The sequence below is a fragment of the Bubalus bubalis genome, chromosome 11, assembly GCF_019923935.1.
Source record: "Bubalus bubalis isolate 160015118507 breed Murrah chromosome 11, NDDB_SH_1, whole genome shotgun sequence".
Classification (NCBI taxonomy): Eukaryota; Metazoa; Chordata; class Mammalia; order Artiodactyla; family Bovidae; genus Bubalus; species Bubalus bubalis.
Window position 1 is genome coordinate 27263709 of NC_059167.1, and position 23074 is coordinate 27286782.

Here is a 23074-nt window from a genome sequence, read left to right on the forward strand (position 1 = left end):
TCTTGTTTGTACAAATCATTTCCCAAAACCTTCCTGCCAAACTTTTGACCTATTGTTTCTCAACTTACCAATCTTTGGCAGTGTGTGGTAATAAACTTAAAAAGTGAAGTTTTGGTCACAAATCGTAGTTCCTACTTTGAATAACATTCTAAGTTATTTTTCTTCAAGTTGCATGGCCCTGCTATTTTTACATAGGAAAACAGCCATAGTGTGCCTTTTTTCTCTCCCTGAGGGCTTCCCATAATGTATTTATAGGACTGGAAGTTCTCCAAACCCAAACATAATTTACTGTACCATTTTCAATGACTGACAATTTTGGTTTTGTCTTTCTCTTATCCTAAGGGAGAATCAATTACCCAGCAAACTGATGTAGCCCTCATATTTTTGTCTTCAGAGGCCAATGATGAGAATTGACTTTGGTCTCAACTGGTCCATTTCTGGCTGTTAGCAGATGTTAATCCTCAAACACAGGTTTGCTGGACTAAGGAACAAACTGGGCACCTAGCGACAGTGGTTCTGATCGCTCTTATTTTTTCACTTACTCACTGGGAAGCCTTAAACAAGTCCGTTGTTGTTCTCTTAGTTTCTCTGATCATAGGATGATTACCAAGCAGTCAAAAGGGATGTATTTTGTTGTTCTTTCAATTAAGAAATAGTTAATCTACAATGGTATTCCCTACTGCAATTATATAAGGCTTAAGCAACCAACTCAGTCCACAGCCACCAAATCCATACCATGTACCATCATAAACCACAGCCCTAGCACACACTGGAATTAGGAAGCAAGGAAAGACTACACTGTATTTGAACTGATAGTGAGATGCATTTCCCTGAAGCCCTGGAATCAGGACACAAGTAAGGGCGACCAAATCTTGAGCACCTACAGCACGGCAGCTGTGGGAACTCTCATCATCCAGGGTCCCATCAGGAACTCACGTTATCAAGTTCCCAAAAGGGTCCTCGGGACTCCAAGAGGAATCTAGTTCATTAAGGCTGCTGGAACCACCCCAGAGATTTGAATGAAGTCAGGTCTTGATCTACTTCAAGTCCTTAGGAGCTCAGGGTATCCTGAGAAGTGTCTGCACTGGGAGAATTTGGAGGTCCAGGCCCCTATGTGTGAAACCCCTTATGAAGTCCGACTGGAAAGAAGGAAGAAAGAGCCCTCAAAAAACAAGACACTTTAGATAAAGCAAATTCTTGAGATCTGCTCAGAAAAATGTAGGACCTTCAGGTGCTTCACAGTTTTTAAATCAAAATCCTCAGTGTTAGGTAGTTAGAATAGGAAACAGGAGTCCAAACTGGCAGTGCCTACAGGACAAGGAAGGGAAAAGCCCATGAAAATGGAACAAAGGAAGGTCCAAGGACTGGAGTGAGGACCTCAGGTAGAACGAACAGCACTCCTGGCTGGCCCAATTTACATAGGGCAGGCCCAGGGGGAGGAAAAAACATAAAAAGAGGAGCCCAAGGGCTTTCTCACTCTCTCCCCTACACCCACCACCTCCCTGCACTGGCGTGCTCCCCTACTCTCTTCCCTTTGCGTCTTTGGGTTGGCATGCCCTCCCACCTTGAGGATGGATTCTCCTGCTATTTTCTAAATAAAATAGAGCTGTAACACTGATTTGTCTAAGAGCTATAACACAGTATGTTCGAGACCTGAGAGCTATAACACGGTCTGTCCAAGACCCGAGAGCTGTGACGCGCCGAGGACTTTAATGTCCATCATTCCAAATCTTGTGATGAGACAGAACCAAGGAGAATACACTCGCTTGACACTCAGGATGACCCTGATCTGCAGATTCCCCTAGAGCACAACAATGTTACACAGAGGGACCTTCTAAGATACACATCCTGCAACAGGCACTCTGGCCAGAGATCCTCTTCCATTCTGGGGCTTCTGGCATGGTCTGAGGGCTCTAGACCCTGGAGAGGCCACCAGCTAGCTCTTCTACCTCAGTAGCCAAGCATCACCTTGGTGACACACTGCTAGTCCCTCAAATACACCTGCTTAAAGATTCGTGCCCAAACACACACACACACAAAATCCACTGTAAATATTTACATTCTGAAGGTTTTCTTTGGTATTGCTTAAGACATGAGGTTCAGACATAGAAAACAGATTTATGGTTACCAAAGGGGAAGCAGGGAGGGATAAATTAAGAGGACTATCAGGTTAACATATACACATTACTATATATAAAAATAGACAACCAACAAGGAGCAACAATAGCACAGGGAGCTCTACTCAATATTTTGTGAAAACCTATAAGGGAAAGAATCTGAAAAGAATATATATATACACACACACACACATATATATGTAATATGTGTGTGTGTGTGTGTGTATATATATATATATGAATCATTGTTTTGTACACCTGAAACACAACACTGTAAATCAGCTATACCTTGATTTAAAGAAAAAAAAGCATGTGCTGCCCCCTCCTCAAAAAAAAGTATAGTTCCCTCCCCCCAAGTCCTAGGTGCTATTAACAAGTATTTAATTCACCCACTGTTATTTTCTATTTTGTTAGTCTAAATTAATCAAAGGACCTTCACTTCACCAGTCCCATGGTGTAACATCCCATCAAGGTCTGTCATTCCACAAAAGCTGGCTGTAGCTTGAATGCACCTCCTCCGCCCCAAGCTCAACTTCCCCTTAGAAGAAGGAAGTCATGGGGTTGGAAGACAGCCCTAAAATGTGGTCATTGTTATTGTGAACCTTTAAATAGACCTTTACCTCTCTAAAGGTTTTGGGGTTCTGCTCACAAAGACCTGTGGGAAGGTCGGTGCTCCTGGCCCCCTCTTTCACTTTTATCTACATCGTGTGCTACATCATTACTAGAAACTGAAACTCATAAAGTGAAAACTACCCTCCAAATAGAAACCAGGATTTTTTAAAAAAAACAAAGACTGAAGGGGTTCTCTGTATTCATGTGATGATGAAGTTAAAATGAATCTGGATGACACAATTTCTGAGAACTCTGCTTGTCTGCTAATTTTAAATGCATGTCCTCTGAAATTTCTTTAAACACTTTTCCCCTTTGACATTTTTTTATCTTCTGTGTAAATAAATCAACTGTATATGGCAAAACATGCAAAGAAAAGGAGATTACAGAACAACGGTAGTAATATTAATTTCGACCAAAATACAGAAAGCTAAAATAAAAATGTAGCTTATTTTCAAAATGTTTAATATATTGCTAATTCTTTCAGCAAGAGTTTTATTTTCGCTTTGGGATTAGGCTTAAAGTCCATAGTTTTGTTTCTTTAAAAAACAGTTACTGGCAAATGGGCTCAAAATACTTTCTGCCTCTAAAAATAAACACGTTTCTTTTGAACAACACTTCACTTTAAAGTTTTGGCTATTCCCAGGACAGAAGGGTCTAGTTAATCAGCATTTTTAAGAGAAGGGAGCTCAGGCAGGTTACAGAAATTCTTTCCGGGAGCCCTGGGCCTATCCTTTGTCCACACCATCCAGCAAATTACAGTACTTTGTTAGCTCCCAACAACAAAGAGACCTACAGAGCTGGGAGGGTGGGAGTAAGGCAGTGGAGAGGTGGAGGGTGAGGGCGGGGCTGCTCGGGGACGGGGGAGAGGGGTGGAAGCGATGCTCCAGGATAAAGCAACCCTCAGTACTAAAAGTAATTTTAAATGTTTTTGTCCTTTTGTATAAGAAAAATATGGTTAAAAATTAAAAGGAACAAACCACTGGATGCTCTGAAGGATTGTTAACTAACAAATGCCATTTGTAATTAGAAAGAAACAAGGAAGGAGAGAAGGAAGCAAGTGAGCCAGGAGAGCAAAACTAGCAGGAATATCACACCTTTCAAGCCTCGGAAAAGTTGAACTGTACTGATCCTGCTGTTTAACATCCCTGAAACCAATAACCATCTAGAAAGCTGATACAAACTGGCCCACAAAAGAAACAAATAACCTAACATGCCCTTCTTTAGCTTCTGATCACTGGTGACAGAGGAGGGGGTAGGGCGTGGGGAAGGAGCCAAAATCAAACAACCCAGATAGGGCTTTTTTTTCCATTTTTATTTTATATTGTAGTTGATTAACAATGTTTTGTTAGTTTCAGGTGTACAGTACAGTGATAGTTATTTATACACACACACACACATCTCTTTTTCAAATTCTTTTCCCATTTAGGTTATTACAGAGTATTGAGCAGAGTTCCCTGTGATATACAGCAGGTCCCTGTTAGCTATCTAACCCATAGTTTAAACAGAGAAAGTTCCAGAAAGAACTTCCTGAGCAATAGCCTCAGGTCTTCCATTTACTTTACAGTTTCTTTTATATCCTGTGGGCCACTCTGGTTCACTAAGGAAGCAAGCGTAACTTTCATTTTCCTGCTTTTGATTTAATAAAGAGGAAAAAAAAAAGAACTTTATAATTTCCTATAAAGACTTTCCTCCCATGCTTTAGAGTTACAATAAGGTCAACCCTTTCACCAGCATGACCATAGAAATATGGGGAAATTAAGTCCATCTTCACAATCAGTGTTAAGACTATGTCAAATCCACTCTAAATAATGGAACATGTTCATGTCTGCAGTCACAGGCAATGCCCTTGGTGTCCTTGACGTGAACCTGATTAGGGAATACTGAAAGATCCTTTTCAGATATGAACAACTATGGGTAATAGCTGGAAATAATATTGGAAAGACAAAGCTATGATAGGTTTTATGTGACTTCTTAAGTACAGATGTTAAACAATGTGTTTATTAAAGAGCAGTTTACCAAAAAAATTCAAAAGTAATATACAAATCAATAAGGAAAAGATAAACAACCTAACAGGAAAAGAAGCAAAACACCTGAACAGGTACAAGGGCATTAAAAAAAACTATCTAAAAATGGATAAACTGTGACATATTCATACATTAGGGTATTAAACACTGAAAATGAATAAATCAGCTACCCATATCAATACAAATGCAACTCACAAATATAAAGCTGAAAGAAAAAGAGCAATTTGTAGAAGAATGCATACAAAATGGTACTATGTATGGTATTAAAAACATTGCTTATGGGGGTCCATGATGGGCCTGATATTCAGCCAGTAGACCTTGGCATGGCTGGATCTGTTGCCAGCATCCATTATGAGTGGCCATATCCACACACTCCAGTTTGTTAAATACTTTGAAAATCACCCTTACTATTCAAATACAATAAAGCTGTAAAGAAATGCATGAGACTGATAAACATCAAATTCAGGATAGCTGCTACCTCTGAGGAGGAAGAAGGGGTCACAACCATGTTAGCAACAATTTATTTCTTATGTAGTATGCTAAAACACTTAGGTACTTAATAGTATGGTGGTTTATACCTTTTTGTAGGTTTTAAATAATAGATAATACAAATACTTTTAATACACACACACACACACATATCTATGCCAGCAAGAGCCAGGAATCTGAAGGCAGCATTTTTACTCCTTGTTCTGCCAGTTACCAACTGTACCTTGCCATCCCTGAATCTTGGATTGTCTTCTGTGAAATAAGAAGATTCAGGTATCATTCAGTCTAAAATTTAAAGTCAACGTGATGGGTGTTGAACTCCCTGGACTCTAGTAACAACCCATCACTTCTGTCACTGTATAAGTGACAAATAAGTCAGATATGAGACGAGATACTAACTCACTATGGATAGCACACACACATTTTAAAGTCACCCTAGGAATGGACTTGAATCCCACGACATTCTCTCTTTCACCATCCTTTGTGATGATGGTAAACCTTTGAGAGCTGTCTGGTGGGGTTTAGGAGAGCAAACCAATGAATATCAGTAAAGGGGTGGGGACAGTTTAACTGACCCAAGACAAAACATTCTTTGTATTTAGTTGTGCTTATAGGTTATTTTATTGGAGAAGGAAATGGCTACCCACTCCAGTATCCTTGTCTGGAGAATTCCATAGACAGAGAGAGGAGCCTGGCGGGCTACCATCCATGGGGTCACAAAGAGTCAGACACCACTGAGCAACTAACACACATACACACACATATGTGATTTTAAATAATCATGATATTCTTGAGGCAGAGAAACTAAGACTATTAACATCAGAGTCTTATTCAAGAACATAAAACTGTCTGAGATAAACCCAGGATTTGAACTCATAATTGCTATCTTAGGAAAGGTACAGCTCTTACTTAACTTGCCATGCTAAGTCGCGTCAGTCGTGTCCAACTCTGTGCGACCCCATAGACGGCAGCCCACCAGGTTCCCCCGTCCCTGGGATTCTCCAGGCAAGAACACTGGAGTGGGTTGCCATGTCCTTCTCCAGTTCATGGAAGTGAAAAGTGAAAGTGAAGTCGCTCAGTCATGTCCAACTCTTAACGACCCCATGGACTGCAGCCTACCAGGCTCCTCCACCCATGGGATTTTCCAGGCAAGAGTACTGGAGTGGGGTGCCATTGCCTTCTCCCTTACGACTTCTCTATTATTTCTCATACTCTCAAGACTCGTTTTAGAGAAGAGCTCCCCTCTACTCTCTACAATCTAACTTTGACTAATTTACCAAGACTTACATGGTGCACAAAGCAAATAAACTAGCAAATCCTTCAATCACTCAGTAAATCACTGAAGATTTTAACATGTAGATCACAGATTCTGGTATATAAAAGTTAGTTTAGCGAGTACTATGACCTAAAGAGTAAATGACATTTCTTCTAATTACTTTAGGTAAGGAATCCACCTGCAATGCAGGAGATGTGGCAGGAGCGGCAGGTTCGATCCCTGGGTTAGGAAGATACCCTGGAGCATGAAACAGCAACCCACTCCAATATTCTTGCCTGGAAAATCCCAAGGACAGAGGAACCTGGCGGGCTACACAGTCCATGAGGTCTCAAAAAAGTCAGACACAACTTAGTGACTAAACAACAGCAACAAAAGGTTTTCAGACCAGAATTTTAAGGAAATTGTTCTAGAGATATTTTTAATTCAAATCTTCACCAAATTAGAGCTCCTATCTGTCCTTTTTGAGTTTGTTTCCATTGAACTCTTTACTTCCAAGGAACTATCCAGTACTACTTTGGTAGAGTTCTAACAAAATACTAGACACCCAGTCTTACCTAACCATGAAATCTTAGCATTATGACTGGTTACTGGGAAAGTAAATGAGGAGAAAAAAAAAAACAAAACTGAAAAATTAACTGTTGTGTGGTTTGGAAGCTGTTTTTTCTAGGGTGTCAGCCAGCAGTGCCGTTCTTCAACAAGTATTCATTTATTTGAAAGGTATTGAATCAAGCAACTAGAGAAATAGAGAGTGTCTTCGGTTCTTAGGGTGGCCAAGAGTCAGACTGAGCACACACACACGCTCAGGCTGAAAAAGGGATTTGAGTTCTGAAGTAGATTTAGGAGGTTTTGGAGTGCAGATCAGTGAATACCAGTCAAGTGTCTACTACAACCTCAAACTGTGAGATCATTCCTTCTCCCAGGCTTCCCTCCTGACTCCCTACAGAGCTTGCAAACTAGTGTCCATTTCTAAACACACAGAAGTTTCTCACCTGAAGAGAAACAACCAGAATTATTTGTTTCTGAGTTTATCTAAAGATACAGTTTTCAGTTCTGTGGGCACAGTTTTAACATCCGACATGAGGTTACATCATCTCAGGGAAAGAACGGAATGTACTTCTGTGTATACAAAATTATCTTTGTTGTTACTTATGTGCAGGGACTCCATTAGAAATTTGTCTGGCTTAAAAAAAAAATCCTACTTCTGTCCATTTCTAAGGTTACTTTTTCCTCAGTATGTCTTCTACATCATTAAAATATTTAGAAGTTATATACCTCTGAGTGAAGAAAAACTTCCTGAAACATAAGTAATCCTTCTGACCCCTTAACTCCAGTAACTTAGAATATGAAAATCTTAAATTTTCTCTTCATGGAATTTCAGACTACCGTTTTGAGATTTCTAAAGAAATATTTTTTCCTTCTCTCAAAGCCCTCCCCATGGAAAGATCCCTGACCAGTCCCCAGCCCCCAAAACTCATATAACATAAAACATCCTCAAAAAGGAATACACCTAAGTAGATTTCTCCCCGTTGATGAACAATTGGAACACTCTCGAGAAAGTGTCTTGTGCATTTTACAGTATTTTCCTGAGTAGAACCAAAACTGGGACCAATGAAGAATCTTGAGAAGTAGGACCACTGGGACAAAACAAAATTGTATGCAGTCCTTTGGTTGAAACTCTTCTAACTTATTTAGCTAAGAAGCTAAGAGAGGTACTGAGATCTGTATCTGCTTAAAAACCATACCCCAACAACCTACAGTGCAATAAAAGTGAAATGTAATGAGGTCTCCTTTGTTACAGCCCGAGAGTAAAACAGGTAAATTCAGCTTACATGGGTGAACAAAATTGTAGGTCCTCTATTAGATAATGATAAAACAGTAGAAAGAAGAGCTAATATTTAGTTCTTAATTTGTGCCAAACATTTTACATGTACTACCTCTTTAATCCTCACAAGATAGACACCATCTACTCCATTTAGGGGAACAGGGACGATAAGCACCTTTACTGAGAACACCAAGTTATTGGCAACTCTTGCTTGAACACAAATGTGCAGGCTCCGAACTTCATGTCCTTCAAATTCCTAACAGCCAATGAAGTGAAAAGTTGCTCAGTTGTGTCCGACTCTTTGCAATCCCATGGACTATACAGTCCATAGAATTCTCCAGGACAGAATACTGGAGTGGGTAGCCTAACAGCCAAGAGATACCAACCTATACTAACTTGGTCCATGAGTTTTTAGAGAAATTTATCAGAACACATATTGTCTAAGCATTCAAAATATGAAGTAATTAAGAGATTAATATAGTGACTATAATGAGCTTATGTTAGTTTAAATTTGCAGTTCTCTGTCCTTTCTTCTCAAATAAATAAGATAAAACATGTTTTTGCCCAGTGTTGCAGTTAACTGGCAAACTTGTGTAATAAATTAACTAACAGAACTGGTTTAGCAACAAATGAGAAGCTCAAGTTCTCTAAATTCTAATCCTAGGTATGTCACTGATTTGAAAGGTAATCTGAGAGCATTTAATGTAAATTACATTTGATGTTTACAGGGCTCTCAGAACACAGTCTAAAAGAAGAATCTGTATTTATGAAACTTCAATATAAACTCTGATACTAAATATCTGAGTGAAAAGGAAAAAGCTTAAAATCTAGTTATTTTGCCTAATTACTGCCAAGGTTCCAAGTATTCATAAACATTTACATAGGATAAACAAAGAACTGTCCACAGTGATTATCTCTAGGGACAGAGACAACAGAAATGGAAAGTGAAAATAACACAAAGGCGAATTTTTGCTTTTTAATATGTGTGTGTTGTATGTGTGTAGCTGGATTTTTGTCATAAAGTTTTTAAGACATGCTCAAAGTCTTCCCAGTCTTAATTTTTATCTGCATTCATGATCTTGACCTTAGGACGTTTTAAAGGTGGCAACATTAAGGAAAAGAGTATCATTCTCTCTGCCCTGGCTCATCCTCTCTAACCCGATATAACAAGGCTCATTTTATAAAGTTAAAACCCACTCGTAGCCAAATGTTTCCATTTTATCAGAAACAAGAGAAAAACACAGTCTTGGGGGACTTCAACCTTCAAGCAGTTCTAAAAGGAAAGGAATATTAGAACTCCAGAAATATGGTTAATTATGAAACTTCCTCAACAGTCTTCGAGTAACAAATACTAACCACCTAATTAGAGGGCTGTTCTCTCCTTGTGGTAAAGAATATGTAATGAGAGTCTGAATGCAGAAATGATGAAAAGTGCCACAGAGGACAGTTCAATGCCTTCAGTACCCATTCACTCAATCTTTCTAGCCCCAGCTCTCCTCTAGCTCCAACGAGTTTGAAGAAAATGACAAAAGTGAGAAATGCTTTGAAATTAGGGTTAATGTTTAAGCATTATAATATCAGGCCTCTTCTTGACCTTTATTTCTTCATCAATAAAAATACTATTTGCTTCCAATAATGATTTGTGAAGATGCTCAGCATAAACCTGAGACACAGTAGGTGCATAATAAATGTTAGCTTCCTTCTTTCAGAACTAAATTCCCAACTGCCAGCTCACTAATCTGTGGGCCCCAAAGACCCTGCATTGAACAGTCTTTAAAATAAAGATTGTTATAAGAGACAAATAAGGACAGACTGGATAAAGAAGATGTGGTGTGTGTATATACACATATATATAGTTTTAGTCAGCCATAGTGGAGAAGGCAATGGCACCCCACTCCAGTACTCTTGCCTGGAAAATCCCATGGACGGAGGAGCCGGGTAGGCTGCAGTCCATGAGGTCACTAAGAGTCAGACACAACTGAGCGGCTTCACTTTCACTTTTCAGTTTCATGCATTGGAGAAGGAAATGGCAACCCACTCCAGTGTTCTTGCCTGGAGAATCCCAGGGATGGCAGAGCCTGGTGGGCTGCCATCTATGGGGTCCCACAGAGTCGGACACGACTGAAGCGAGTTAGCAGCAGTAGCAGCAGCAAACAGAAGGAAATAATGCCATTTGCAACAACATGAGATTATCATACTAAATGAAGCCAGACAGAGAAAGACAAGTATCATATCATTTCTATGTAGAATATATTTTTTAAAAGATACAAATGAGCTTGTTTATTACAAAACGGAGAGATTCACAGACATAGAAAACACTTACGGTTGCCAAAGAGGAAGGGGGACAAATAAAGAATTTGGGATTAACATAGACACTCTATATAAAAATTCCTATACACTCTATATGAATCACTATGCTATACACCTGAAATTAACATGACACTGTAAATCAACTGTACCTCAACTTAAAAAAAGACCCAGTAGACCATCCTGCCACCAGACCATCAGTTTCCCCCCACACCTTCTTCTATGGTAACTCTGTCTCAAGTAATAGCACCAGCATTCTTCTTGGCATCAAATTTAGAATCCTCTCTCTTCCAACTCCTTTTAATCCCCTCTGACTCTGTTCTCTAAATTTCTTCATCACTCACCTAGATTTCTAAAAACATCCTTTTAACTGGATTTCTTGCCTCTCCACTTCATTTTTCAGAACATTATTGTGAAATAGAGCTCATACCATGTGCATGCTGTAGGTTCCCACTGACAAGAAGAATATGGTCCAAATGCTTCCATGAGCAAAATGCCCTACAATCTAACCACAAAGCATCTATCTAGACCTCTCCCACTGCAACCTGCCACAAGCCCTGTGCTTCAGTTCGTGATATTTTTCAGCCTGCAATCTACTATCCTCCATTTTTCACCCATGAAAGCTCTACTCTACACTCTAAACTCAGCTATATGCCCAGTTCAAATGTCAATATCCTATACAAAATTAGTCCTAACTTCCCCAAAGTGGGCATTAATGACCATAGCACTTTGCTAGCACTTCAGGTGGCACTTCTTTCATTCTGGATCATACTAGAGTGGCTTGTTTACAAGGCTATCTGTCCCAGTTCCTGCAAAAAGGGAGCCGTGCCTGATTGATTGCTGATTGTCCTCTAACACCTGCCGCTTAGCCCCTTGTTCACTGCACTCTTGAACTGAATGTAATAATTAGCACTTATCACCAGGCGCTCTACAATGTTTGATCATAGGTGCTGTACTGTCCACTACACGTGTTGCCTCAGTAATATTCATGCTTAATTACATATTCAACACCCCCATGAGGTAGGTCACATTTTGCCTTTTATTTTATAGATGAAGAAGCTCTACTCAGGGAGGTTTATAATTTGCCCAAAGTGACACAGTTAATATATGGCAAAGCAAGGATTTGAACCAGGGTCCATCTGACTTCAGAAGTTATACTTATAACCATTGCACAATATCACAGACATTTCAAAAATTCACTGTCCTTTAGTACTTGTGCACCCTGGAGTATTACTCGAGATGAAGACTCCAGTAAATTACATTTTATCCTATCAGCATGTGGAGACCATTTTTGGTTCTGCTCTATTCCAGGGTCATAAAGGAGCAGGTTCATAGTCTTCCAGATTGACTTCTTCTCTTTTCTTATACCCACCCTCAATTCCCTAAAAAAAAAAACAGAAGAAAAATGATTTGGAATGCAGGGACAGTAAGAGAATGAAATCATTCCTTCATCGTGGAACTCACCACATTAACAGTAAGCTTTTAAGGTTCAGCAAGCATATATAACCTGAAAGAATATGTTGAATCATTTCAAAACATACTTTCCCAACTCAAACCAGAAATCAACAGCTGTTGCTAAGAAAACACACAGCCAACTGTGAGACAACATGATGATGCATGAAAGGAGCAAGCTTACCTTCCAAGGCTCAGAAACCATCACGAACACAGTCTAGTAACCAAACCTTCAACCTGTGGTTATAGATTGAGAGTTTCTTTTCACTTGGCTCAGAAGGAAATATAATCAGTTCTGGACTAAACACTATTTATAAAATTAATTATTACCCAACTTAATTGGAACTTTCTTTGATGAAAAAGAGTACAGAAACTACAAAGGTAACATACTTTCTTTTAAACAAAGGCCTATTAACAGAGGAAAATTTTTTACTCGATGTCATCAAATGAGTAACTACAAAAGACAGTCAAGCGATTGCTAGTTACCTATTTTCTTTGTCAACATACTAGCACAAATAATAAAACATGCCTTTAACTGCTTTATAAACAGACTATATAGTAAATCCTCTTGTTTTCTTTCTGAACCACTAACAATTTTTAACTAAAAGTTCCAGCGTGCATTATTTTATCAAACAATCTCATCAAACGTTGACTATAGCCTACCATAGTACTAACAACTTAGATGCAAGAGTTGTTGCAGGGTTTTTTTAGGTTTATTTGAGGGCATGGGGAACAATCCTGAACAGCTTTATTTATTTTGTTGCAATTTACACTTCAGATAAAAATTATTTCTTACTAATCAGCATTTTTTAAATGAAAATTAGCTAACTCCTACAGTGTGCTTGCTCAGTTGCTCAGTTGTATCTGACTTTGTGACACTATGGACTGTAGCCTGCCAGGTTCCTCCGGTCCATAGGATTCTCCAGGCAAAAATACTGGAGTCTGTTGCCATGTCCTCGTCCAAGGATCTTCCCAACCCAGGGATCAAACCTGCATCTCCTGAGACTCCTGCACTAGCAGGTGGATTCTTTACCACTGAACAACCTAGGAAGCCCCAAACTCCTACAGTCTGATCAATTAATTAACATATCACTTAAACCTGAAGAGCTCAGGTGTATTACAATCGGCTTTTCCTCAGAATACTACAATTAGTCCTCCAAAGTCAAAGTGGGAGAAAACAGGTCGTATATCTGCGTAAGTTAATTCTGTTCCCTTTCTCAAAACATGAACTATCTCATAGCCTGAGCTCTAACTAAACAGGTTATCTATAACCTTGATAAGGAGACTGTGTGTAGCACAAGCCAGAATCAAGATTGCCAAGAGAAATATCAATAACCTCAGATATGCAGATGACACCACCCTAATGGCAGAAAGTGAAGAGGAACCGAAGAGCCTCTCGCTGAAAGTGAAAGAGGAGCAAGAAAAAGTTGGCTTAAAACTTAACATTCAAAAAACAAAGATCATGGCATCAGGTCCCATCACTTAATAGCAAATAGATGGGGAAACAATGCAAACAGTGACAGAGTTTATTTTGGGGGCTTCAAAATCACTCGAGATGTGACTGCAGCCATGAAATTAAAAGGCACTTGCTTCTTCGAAGAAAAGCTATGACCAACCAGACAGCATGTTAAAAAGCAGAGACATTACTTTGCTGACAGAGGTCTGTCTAGTCAAAGCTATGGTTTTTCCAGTAGTCATGTATGGATGTGAGAGTTGGACCATAAAGAAAGCTGAGCACCAAAGAATGGATGCTTTTGAACTGTGGCATTGAAGAAGACTCTTGACAGTCCCTTGGACTGCAAGGAGATCCAACCAGTCCATCCTAAAGGAAATCAGTCCTGAATATTCACTGGAAGGACCAATGCTGAAGCTCCAATACTTTGGCCACCTGATGCGAAGAACTGACTCATTGGAAAAGGCCCTGATGCTGGGAAAGATTGAAGGCGGGAGGAGAAGGGGACAACAGAGGATGAGATGGTTGGATGGCATCACTGACTTGATGGACATGAGTTTGAGCAAGCTCCGGGAGTTGGTGATAGACAGAGAAGCCTGGTGTGCTGCAGTTCATGGGGTCGCAAAGAGTCAGACATGACTGAGTGCCTCTACTGAATGTTTACATAGGAGTTCATTTCACTAGTATCTCTGCTTTTGAATATATTTAAAATTTTTCATAATAAAGTGTTCTAAAATCTACTTTGGCTCCAGTGTCAGACAAAACTTTACCATTTTCGATTTCTGTTTTACCCACATAACAATGCACATTTGACAATTCATTAGTGCCAAAATAGTTCTTAAAGTACCACGTGGTAAATATCACATTTCTAAATCATATTTGTAGAAACTAGGACCCAGGGGAAAAAATCTCAGAGATCATCTAATCCTCTGTGCCAGTGGTTCACAATCCTGTGCATGCATCAGAATCACTTGGAAGACTTGTTAAACACAGATCGCTGGGCCTCACCCTCTACATTTCTGAACCAGTAGGTTTGATGCTACTGGTCCCTGGACCACACTTTGAGAACCACTGCTCTAAGCTTACACCCATTGCCTAGTTCGTATCTCCATTGCAGTGATCACCAATTACCACATGGGAATGCATGCTCCTGTGCTTATGGGCCCTTTTCTTAAAAGAGAGTTGGCTTTCAAAGGGCAGGAGACATAAATTTTCATCAATGTGCCAGAGCCCAGATTCAACAAACATTTACAAAGTAAGTTAATTTGCTGGATGAGTTAAGTTTTCCCAGTCATTTATAGTTGAGTGTTTGTCAATGTATTAACCTTCAGAATAGGAGTACATTTAGACATACCAAGAAGGAAAGGGTACCCACTCTATCCTCACTGATAAAAAAGACTAAAAGTTAACTAAAAGCAGAGCAACAAATAGGAAATTCTGGTGAGTTCTAAGAACTGCATCTCAGATTGGAGTTTTCAACCAAATATGGACACTGACAAGCAGAAGCTTCAGGTTTACTTTGTCAAATGTGTTACTCTGACCCAAGTAGCTATAACCAAGTGCTTTTTACCTCATATACCATAGGAAGAAAGAAATGCTTTGAAAGTTTCTCAGGGTCTGGATAATGTCAGCATGGGAGGACTCACTCCTGAAATTTCCCTTTTTCTAATGCTGCCCTAAGGAAAGAAAAGACAGCACGCTCATCAATACCTGCATAGAGATCTCCAAGTCCAGGTGTTCTGAATCTTGTAAGACCTCACAGTATCCTGAAGTATCTATTACAGCAATGATCAGCTCAATGACAACTCAGTAATTTAGTTTAAGAAAATGAACTATGCTCTGATTTCCAAATTTCACTACTACTTTAATGTTTACACTAAAATTACAAGTTAGAATATATACATATTCATAAAAATGAATCCAATAACCTCAATATGTATAATTTATTTTCACTTGGTAATAGCAAAATAAACAATATAACCTGTGTAAAACATGGGTAATATATGATGTCTTGGGTTTTAGATTCCTTTAAAAAAATAATTGACTGTTCAAACAAAAAATAGTAATGTAATATGGGATCAATAACAGACAAAAAGTTAAATGTATGACAATATCACAAAGGTTAACAGAGAGAATGGGAATTAACTATTCCAAGGCTCTCATGAGTTACATGACTGTACATTGGGTGGTATAATATAACACCTGAAGGTAAACTGTGGTAAGTTATCAACCCAAAAGCAAACACTAAAATAACAAAATAAAGAATGATAGCTAGGGAATTCCCCAGCACTCCAGGGGTTAGGACTCCATGCTTTCACTGCTGAGGGCATTGGTTCAATCCCTGGTCAGGGAACTAAGATTCCCAAGAGTCAAATTAAAAAAAAAAAAAAAGGACTGTTAGCTAATAAGCAAAAAATAAATAAATAAGTTATAATGATAATAAATTCAATTAATCCAAAGACAGAAAAAGAGAAAAAAGGAAATAAAGATAAGAAAAACATGTAACAAATAGTAAAATTATAAATTTAAAGTGAACTATAATCAATAATCACTTTAAATATAAATGGTCTAAATACCAGAATTAAAAGTCAGAGATTGTCACCTGGAGAAGAAGCATGACTCTCCACTCCTTAAATGTGGGCTACACATAGTAACTTCCATCTCAAAAAGTACAGGACAGAATGCAGAAAAAAGAGCAACTTTATGGCAGGGAAACCTGACAAGCACTACCTCAGCTAAGTAATCAAGGTTAGCATGAATAGTGATGCTCTGTTGATGGTATGCTCTCTTGACATGGAATAATTAGAACAAATATTGTTTTCAAGCACATACAAAACATCCTTTTCAAGCACACAGTAAGGAAATAATAATAAAGATCAGAGTGAAAATCAATTAAATAGAAGATAGAAAATATAAAGAAAACTAATAGCCAAAACATTGAGAAGGTCAAGAAAATAGCCTTTGGTTTCTTTACCTTGACACTATTGACATTTTGGCTGAATGAGTCTTTGTTGAGATGATCTCTCCTGTTCATTGCAGATCTTTAGCAGTATCCCTGGCCTTGACCCACCAGATGCCGATAGCAAATGCCCGCCCACCCCTTCCCAAAGACATTGTCTGCAGGCATTATCTCATCTCCAAAACTTGTCAAGTGTTCTAGTGGCAGTAGTAAACTTCAACCCACATTCCACTTCATAAACAAAATTTAACTCAAGGTAGATGTACCAAAAAGTAAAATGAAAGACTTTATGGTTTTATATTCTTTTATAGTTTTTCTACAAGTTTTATAACTCTTAGGAAAAAAGTCTTTGTGATCTTGAGCGAGGCAAAGATTAGGTATAACATCAAAAGTGTAATTCCATAAAAGAATTGATAAATCAGACTTTATTAAAACTCCTGATCTTCATAGATTTGTTAAGAGAATGTAAGATGAACAACAGATTGAAAGTAAATATTTGCAAATCCATATCTGATACAGAGCTTGTATCCAGAATATATAAAAAACTCAAAAATCAATAAGGAAGCAACCAATCCAATGAAGAATGAACAAAAAAATATAAACAGAAACTTCAGCAAAAAAAGATATAATATGGATGGTAAATAAGCACATCATTAGTCATCAGGGAAATGCAAATTAAAACACAATGAGATACCACTACACATCTAATAGAATGGCTATGACAGCTTAACCATACCAAGTGTTGGCAAGGATGCACAGCAACTGGAACCTTCACACACTACTTTGGGAATGTCTGGGAAAGTATGGAAGTTTCTTCAAAAGTTAAACATACGCCTACCATATGACCAAGCCATTCTACTCCTAGACATTTACCCAGGGAAAATGAAAGCAGATGTCCATATAAAGACTGAATATAATGTGTTTACAGCAGCTTTATTTTTAACATCCAAAAACTAGCAAAAAAAAAAAAATGTTTATCAGTGGGTGAATGGACAAATAAACTGGCATATATTCATACAGCAGAACACCACTCAGCAATAAAAAATAATCAACTACTGATACACAGAACAACATAGATGAATCTCAAAACAATTACACTAAGTGAAAGAACCCAGACAAAAGAGAAAACATATTATATGGTTCCATGCGAATAAAACTCTGAAAATACAAACTAATCCATAGAGTCAGAGCTATCATCGGTTGGGAAAGAAGGGTACAGGGTATAGGAAGGGACCAAAGGGAAAGATGATTCATAGGTCTACAAATAAGTCAAAAACTTATCAAATTTAACACTAAATTTATGCAGCTTACTGTATATCAATTACACTCAATGAAACTGTTTTTAAAATTATCACACAAAACCCAGAAAGGACAGAGTTTAAGACAACAATCAAAACAGTACTTAACCTGCAACTTCACAAAGAATTACAAGCTTTAAACATAACTGGTTTTACACTATCACAGACACAATTCTTAATTTGGTGAAGGTAGGAATGGGGCCGCATAACCCAGGTCATTGGAAAATATGAAAGCAAAAACAACAACACAACAGTGAGCGCACAGTAAAGTGAAGAATGGGCTATGCGTTTGAATGATGTTAAGATTATTTCTTAATTATAGCTAATCTGAAACATTTCATAATTAGGAAAAATAAATCCATTTTTTTCCAATTTGTCCTGTCCCATTCCCATTCCAGAGGCAGAAATGGATGCTTTCCTCCTCCCAGAGTCCCTGAGAGTACATCTTTTCTAGCACTGCCATATGTGTATTGCAACGGCATGTCTTCACTAGACAAACAGCTCCATCAGAATACAGACTATGTCTTTTGATGCTGGCATAGTGGCTAAATGGGGCTTCCCAGGTGGTGCTAGTGGTAAAGAATCTGCCTGCCAATGCAGGAGATGCAAGACACGCGGGTTAGATCCCTGGGTTGGGAAGATCCCCTGGAGAAGGAAACAACAACCCACTCCAGGATTCTTGCCTGGAAAATTCCATGGAGAGAGAAACTTGGCAGGCTACAATCCAGACTGAGCGCGCGCATGCATGCATGCACACACACACACACACACACACGGTGGTTAAATATAAGTGGGATCTGAGAACCTGTTTTCCTATCTATCCTAGGCTGTGCCATTCACCTGCTGGGTCTCTGAAAGTTCCTTCAATTTTATTAACTATAACATAGAGCCAACAGGGTATACATGAGAATTCACTGTGAATGTATCCAAACCTTCGCCAATGAGGCCTTGCCTGACCTGTCAGCTGTTTGCTGCTGTTGTTGTTCAGTCGCTAAGCCATGTCCCATTCTTTGCGACCCCACAGATTGCAGCACGCTAGGCTTCCCTGTCCTTCACTATTGAGTTTGCTCAAATTCATGTCCATTAAGTCAGTGATGCCATCCAACCATCTCAACCTCTGCCATCATTTGATTACCGTTCTTTTTCCCTTGAGTTCTCTCCCTGCAGTTGACAGTACTCAGCCTCAAGACCTTCTCTCAGGTCCAATGAATCCATGCACCACCAAACTCTTTTCCGACTCAGTACTACCTCCTCAGCTAATCTTCTTCGATGCCTCTCTCCTCTCCTCACCTCCTCACCCACAACACACTGCATGCTACTTGTCTCGGCTTACATGTCACCTTCACAGAGAAGACTTCTTACTATTCACTTCGGAACTCTTGGTTACTCTATGTCTCAGCATCCTGTGGTTTTCTTATTTCAACAAATAGTTTGAGTCCCTACTGTATGCCAGGTGCTGACTCTGAGGATGCAGCAGTGAATACAATAGCTCTGATGAGGTGTGCAATCTAGTAGGGTAAGACAGAACATAAGCAGAGAAATAAAATAGAGTGTGTTAGATGATGAAATGGAGGGAGAAAAAATCAGTTATCAAAGGAGAATAAGGGAGTTACAAGTGGGTTATGATTTTAAATCTGGGTTTCAGTGAAGGTTCATAGAGAATATAACTGAGTAAAGAAGTGAGGGAGATCAGAGAAAGAACCATATAGTATGGTGGGGCATTCCAGGCAGAGGAAACAGCAAGTGTGACAGCCCGCAGATAGCTAGGAAGCTAGTCTGGATATAGAAGTATGAGGAAAAAGAAGAGCAGAAAACAAAATCAAGAGACAGGACTGGGCGGTGAGGATCACATGGGGTAAACACCGAGGCCACTGACCAGCCTCTGCCTTTCACTCAGAGGGAGACGGAAGCCACTGGAGGGTTTTACATAGAGGAGAAGTGGTGTGATCTGATTTACACTTTAAAAACTACTATTAGTTTAGTGATGTCTTTTATGTTCTGCCTATCCTCCCCACCAACTAAGATAAAGGCGGGAACCACAGCTGTCCTGTGCATTATTATAACTCCAGCACCTACCACAATACACTGAAAGCACTCAATAAATATTTATTAGATGGATGAGGTAATCTATGTGAAGCACCTACTGGTACCAAATCAGTATTTTATAAATGGTTAGTACTATTTGAAACTCCAGAGTCCAGCACAGTGGCTGCCACAGGTAAGCATTCATTTGAGTACATGAAAGAATAATTTTGTGAAATTATTGAAAGTCTATAGTTAAAGCATATGAGTAAGGACAAATGAAGTAATTGCCTTTAATATCTTCCCTTACCTATCAAGACCTGACTGATCCTGGTTTTGAGCTTTATATTAAACTCTGATATACTATTAAGGGCATGACCCAAGAATAATCCCACTCTGACTCAGTTCTTTAAGCAAACTGCAATATCCTGCAAACACACTTAGGACGAACGCACTGAAATGCTTGTAAAATTTCTAACTGGGTAAACTTATTCACATGATTAAAAAAAAAAAACCAAAAACAATCAATGTACAAGGTTAAGCTAACCTAAGGTTAAGCTGGTTTGATTTTTATTTTTGTGACTTCAAATAGAGCTCGTGAACTTAAATAAATGGACAGAGAACTAAGGATTTACACTTATTTCTTATTTTGACATCCCCAGAGTCTTCACCAAGGGGGGCGAAAAAAAAAAAACTTAATGAGGATTACACCTGTTCTCTTCTCCCTCGGGTGCTCCCGGGGGTGGGGGATGTAATGGCACAGCTAAGGCCAATCAGTTAATTATCTCAAGAAGAGTACGGGAGAGTCTCAAGAGACTTCTCCAAAAAGGAAAGGTAAGGAAAGAAAGAGTCACGCATTAAAGTATAAAGACACACCAAATGTTCCATCTCATAAAAGGTGAACACTCACCCCGATGATGTTTACAACGGCTCAAGGGCAGGGACCCGAGCGGTGAACTGGCCAGGTGTGGTTCCGGTGTTTAACCCCAACCCTAAAAGTGGTCGAACTCATCCTAGCACAACCACAAAATATCTGCAAGGAGTTCTTCGAAGCCCTGGGAACTTTTAGAAAAGCAGGTGAAAGCTGTTTGAAATCAAACTTTTTTTAACAAAGGCGACACCAAAGTGTTGAGCTGCTGGAAAGAACCTCCTGGGTTTGGCTCTGACTTGCCGGTGCATGTACACAATCGTGCCTGCTGGCATCTCGCTCAGACGCGCCCTTCCACTAGAGGAGGGGAAAATAATAACTTTCGGAAATAACAGGCGCCCACAAAGGCAAAGGTTACATAGGACTCCTCAACCTCCATCAAAGAGGGTGGCTAACGTTGTTTGGAATGGCACTGATTTCACACAAGTGAAAATCTCTCGCTCTTTTTTTTTTTTTTTTTTTAACAGAAGGAAAACCACCTCAGAAGGAGAAGGTGCTACCGTCAGAGGCGCAAGGCAATTTCAGACAACAAAGACCGCAAGCAATCTTTTCGGAATATACAAGCCGAGCCGTCCGAGCTGCCCACGCCGCGGAGGCGCTCGGCCGCCGCGGTTCCTCGAGTGCGGGGGCCGGCGGATCCCCGCCCGCCAGTCCTGGGGGACCCAGGGCGAGCCTCGCGCCGCCCCCCTATCTGGCAATCTCCGCGCCGCTGCTCTCTGCCTTCTAGCTCACGCGGCGTTCAAAATCTTTCCCGCCCAAGCGTGACGCGAGGAACGAAAACAATCAGCCGACTGCTAGCTCCCGGGGCCTGGGCCCGACGGGGGCGGCGGGTGGATCGGGGCCGAGCCCCCCGCGCAGCCCCTTTCCCAGGCGGGCGGACCGGCGGGCTGGGGACCGGAGGTGACACAAAGAAGCCGGAGAGACAAACGCCACCCGCTGGCGCTCGCTCCAATCCCCGGAGCGCCCCGCCCGCTGACAAGTTTGCGGCGCCCTCCACGCACCCCGCTCTTCCCAGCCGGGCAAAGTTTCCCGGGGCCCGGTTCGGACCCCCGCAGTGGTTCGGGTCCCGTCTCTTGCCGCCCCCTCCCTCAGCTCGGGGACCTGGCTCTCCCTGGCCCCCGCCCCTTTTCCTCCCTCCCGTTCTTCCTCCCTCTTCGCCACAGTCCGCTCCCTCTGGGGCGCACCGGGGTACAGGGGCCCCGCCGCCGCCGCGCTCACCCGCTGCCGGCCCAGAGAGGGCGCGGGCTGCGGCCAGCCCGGTCAGCGCCCCGCTCGCCTTGCTCCTTCGATCGCGCCTTTTGCTCGGTCTCCCGCTCGCTTCTTTGGTCCAGCGGAAGGCTCGGGGCGCAGCAGAGCGCGCTCAGCTCCTTGGCGCTCGGAAAGCTGCAAACCACGCCCCGCGCCTTCCCCGCCCGCCGCCGAGTCCCGCTCTCGCCGTTCGGTGGCCAGTGTCGAGCCCGCCCGCGAGGGCCGGAGGCGGAGCAACCACCTCCCCCCGCACGCCCCGCCGCAGCCCAGGACTGGCAACTTTCCTTCCACGTTCTGGAACATCAGAGAGGCTCTGAGGGAGACGCTAACTCAGAATGCAGGTTAACCACCACCGAGGGTGGGGAGAATGTCACACACTCCCTCAAGCAAGCTTTTCTGGTCGATTTCAGCTAGAAACTTCCCTAACATTCTCGTACTCCTAGGTCTTGGAAGTGGAGGTAAGAAAAGCAGATCTGCGAATTAGATACCAGACCTTGATCAAGTCCGTAAACGTTTATGGACCCTTTGTAAAACGAGAAATTTGGATTAGATGGCCTTTAAGATCTGGTTCAGTATTTCCTATAGCGTGGTCCAGACCTGTGTGTCACTTGGCAGGAAGATGAGGCGCTTGTTTTTAATGCAGAATGCAGGGCCCCTCCTTCCTGGAAGCTGGGGAGTGGAGAACAGCCTCAACCTTACTCCGATATATAAGTCCCTGGTCTGATACTCAGTTGAAACTGAATCCTCGGGAATCCAAACTGCAAATGTCAGTTTAATTTTCCAGCAAATTACTCAATGCCTTTGGACTCAGGATGATGTCAGTTGACTCCCACTTACCTCCTGTGCTGCTATTATAGTATTATTACTAAGGCACTGGAGGTCCTAAACGAAAGGTATTGTATCAACTCACTATCATCACACCGAAGAAGCAGTGACTTTAAAGTATTTCTCTACTGAGTTTGTGTTGCAAATTTATTTTTTTTATAAGTCCAAGTTCATATGTATTATATGGTTCAAGAATCTTGCTTGGATTACTTAGTTAAATTTGGTGCTTATGACCCAAACTA

At 40.7% G+C, this 23074-nt stretch overlaps 1 protein-coding gene across 6 annotated transcripts in view; it reads right to left on the reverse strand.

Annotated features, from left to right (window-relative positions):
- The window catches only part of SYNE2 (spectrin repeat containing nuclear envelope protein 2), a 328786-nt gene extending 306676 nt beyond the window's left edge, over positions 1-22110 (reverse strand). For all 6 annotated transcript variants that reach the window (XM_044924868.2, XM_044924865.2, XM_044924866.2 and 3 more), the window contains exon 1: positions 21978-22110. The gene's annotated coding sequence lies outside the window, so the exon portion shown is untranslated. The remainder of the gene's footprint in view (positions 1-21977) is intronic.
- Positions 22111-23074: the final 964 nt, after the last annotated feature.